This window comes from Lemur catta, chromosome 4, assembly GCF_020740605.2.
Source record: "Lemur catta isolate mLemCat1 chromosome 4, mLemCat1.pri, whole genome shotgun sequence".
Taxonomy (NCBI): domain Eukaryota; kingdom Metazoa; phylum Chordata; class Mammalia; order Primates; family Lemuridae; genus Lemur; species Lemur catta.
In genome coordinates this window covers 11,790,163-11,793,616 of record NC_059131.1, presented here as the reverse complement: position 1 = coordinate 11,793,616, position 3,454 = coordinate 11,790,163, and the positions used below count along the sequence as shown (strand labels likewise).

Sequence of the window (3,454 nt, the reverse complement as noted above, 5' to 3'; positions counted from 1 at the left end):
AAAAAAAAAAGGCTGCAAGGCAAGTGTGTCTGCCACCCACTCGTTCTGGAGATCTCTTTGCTTTGGGCTTCAAACAATCAGGTTGAAAGGAATTGCAGTTATATTGGGCTCCTATATGTCCCACAGAAAAATGGGAGACAAGAATTGATGTGTCATTTCTTATAATCTGATTAATCTGTTGTTCCCTGATAAGAGACTTTCAATGACTCTCCAATGATTAGAGTCTAAATCCCTCCCTGACTTTTTTTAAATGATGGGAAATGTCATATATATATGAGAGACAAAAGTATAGAGAGCAGTTTAATGAACTCCTATCTTTCCTAATTATTAATATCAAAACATTGCCAACCTTGTTAATCTATACTCATATCTCTTTTCTTTCCCACACCTATTCCTTAGATTATGTTACAGTAAATCCCAGACTACTTGGATTTCATCTATAATGTACTCCAGTATATATCTCTAAAATATAAGTAATATTTTTAAAAAAAAGCACATGCCATTAAAGCACCTAAAAATTAACACTAATGCCTTACTTTCATCAAGTATCTGAATGGATTTTATTTTTTAAATTTTTAAATTTTTAATTATTATGGGTACATAATAGTTATATATAATTATAGGGTACATATGATGTCTTGTACAGAAGTACAATGTGTTTAATCAAATCAGGGTAACTGGGGTATCCATCACCTCAAGCATTTATTATTTCTTTGTGTTAGGAATATTCCAATTCTACTGTTTTATCATAGTTACTTTAAAGTATATCCTAACTTGTTGTTGATTATAGTCACTTTGTTGTGCTATCAAATACATTTCATTGTATCTATTTTTGCACCCATTAACCATCCCCACTTTATACCCACCTCCCCACTACAAGTTTTTACATTTTATTAATTCTCTTTTTTTGACAGTTGGATTGTTTAAATCAGGATCCTGATAAGGTCCCCTTTGTGTTTCATCAGTAAGTCTCATAAATCTTTGTCTGTATGTACTCTCCCCTCTCCTTTTTATTTCTTATAATTTTTTTTGTTATTATTGTTGCAGAAACTGGGTGATTTGTTCTGTCGAATTTTGCCAATTGCCTTGCTGTGAAATTTAACTTAACATGCTCCTCTGCCCCTGTATTTAGGTATTAGAGTGAAACAAATAAAATTATGTGTTTATAGGTCAAAATGGAAATTTTATATGGCTCAACTGAATAATTAGATCTAGAGGTGAGATCAGATTTAGCTTCAGATTTTTGACAAGAATACTTCATAGTGGTGAGAATTTTTTTTAAATTTCCTTTTGCTTTGAAATTTAGAAACAAATTTTAAGAAAGATCTGAAATACAATTCTTAAAATATCAACTTTTTCAGAAAACCTTGACTATACAATAATGCATTGCTTCTATCATGTTAGAATGTGCATTAGACTCAAATACAAAAGCCATGAAAAAAATCAGCATCCTTCAACAATTTGAGCAAAGATAGAATGCCTAAGGAATAACATAGATGAACTTGTAGAAGATGGGCTGTTTCACTTCTAGCATCATAAAAAAAAAAGCACAAATACATGGGTTTGGGGATATATACATTAAGTTGAATTTTGGCACTGGGAATCAGGGTGTTTTCATGTAACATTAACATATATTAGAAAATTGTGTAGTGTCAAAGGGATAGAACCACCAGCATTCAAGCAATGTTATCAACTAGGCAATAAAATTTTCTACTGACTGTTTTGTCTTTGTTTAATTACTGCATACACTGGTAGCAACTTTGAAATCAGAAAAAGAGCTTCACTCCTTTTATTTTCTGTTTAAAACAGAACAGAAAACAAGCTGAAACATAAACGCTGTTATACATTAACAATTTTAAAGAACATCAATTGTACAAGAAAAGGACTAAGAACAAAAAAGTGTTTACAGATACCAGATAGATAACAGTGAGTGGTCAGTAGACCCTCACAGGGCTTTGTGGTGGTTCTCATCAGAAGCCACTTGTCATCATGGGCAATAAAGAGAGATGCAGAATTCTTTGTCAGATATTTTAGGAAATCATGCAAATAGCCCAACAATAATGCAAGACTCTTCTTATCAGGGGGCGTATAGCCTGGCATTGATCTGGTTCTTACGAATAATCTCAGTAGGTGCGGCACTCCATAAATCTGGGACATCAGCACATCAGGGTGAGCCAAGAGGATTTCGGCATACTGGGGCCTCTCAAACTTGTAGAGCAGCTGAGTGCTCAACATCATGTTGAAATATTCTTTTATTCCTGCCACGACTTTGTTAACAGCATATTCCTTCTTATCAACATTGCCCTGTGATTTCTTGCAATTTGCATGCTCTTCCAGAATGGCATCTACATTTTTCTTAGCAAGGAGTTGAAACAGCTGCTTCTGCCTGGTAACTAAATACCAATCCTCAACAAGCCATGATTTAATTCTTTAGGAATCTTCACTTTAACTTCCATTCTATTCTTCAATGCCTCTTCACTTTCAACAGTGGGCCTGCCTGGGCCCTTTTCTTTCGAGGGGGCTGGGTGATTCACTAATACTGCCACCATCTCTGTTTCTAGGAGTCTTCTGCTTGTTATTTCTTGTCTTCCTCACAGATCCTGAAGAGGGGTTCCCTGCAGAGCAACACCCCTCCCCCCATCTTCCTGGGAGAGCTGGCTCAAGAATTTTCTGCTAAGCACCCACTGTCTTCTTTCCTGAGGATGCCCCTCTTATCTTCTCTGCATGTTGCTTCTAGTTGGTTTTTTCAAGTTGTCTTCTTCTGCAGATTGCTGTCCACGAGTTTGAGAACTCTGCTTTCTGGAACTCATTCAACCCTGTTTATATTCCAACCAACAATCTTCCTTCTTTCCCTTCCAAGAATTCCTAGTGATTTCCAGATGAAATCTTACAGATCTGGGACGGTCTGGAAGAATGAAGTGGGAGACACAACCCAAGATTTTGTAATCAAGGATGGTTCTGCAATCAGGATCAAATCTCCTGGTCCTTACTGTACGGCAAACTTGCTTTCCTGATGGTGACCTGAAATGGGAATCCAGTTCTTCCTAGCAGCTGACATGTGATCAGACATGTGATCTTCCCAGCATCTGCCGTTCCTCCAAGAACTTTATATTTGGTTACCTCAAGTGGAATCCAATGCCTGGTTTCTTTCTTTTTGTGATGTTAAGATTAATCCATCCATTATAAAATTCCCCATAAACTTTTCACCTATTGGCTTCAAGAGCTATTGATGATCATTACTTTGATCCATTGTTTCATTAGAGGCTGTGAAGTGGTGTTATTATTTATTAATCAATGTAGTTCTTTTAAAAAGAATAAGTTTCTATAATCAATTGTTTGGTTACCCTGAGGGATAGATTATATAGGAAAGGCAGAACAATGCTTGTTCTCTGCATTTAGTTCATAGTTTTGTAAATTATGTGTTGGGTCTCCTAGTATCCTCCAGTGGTGATCA

At 35.9% G+C, this 3,454-nt stretch overlaps 1 pseudogene; it reads right to left on the bottom strand.

Annotated features, from left to right (window-relative positions):
- Positions 1 to 1,945: 1,945 nt before the first annotated feature.
- On the bottom strand, positions 1,946 to 2,810 carry LOC123636610 (annotated as a pseudogene).
- Between the last annotated feature and the right edge of the window lie 644 nt (positions 2,811 to 3,454).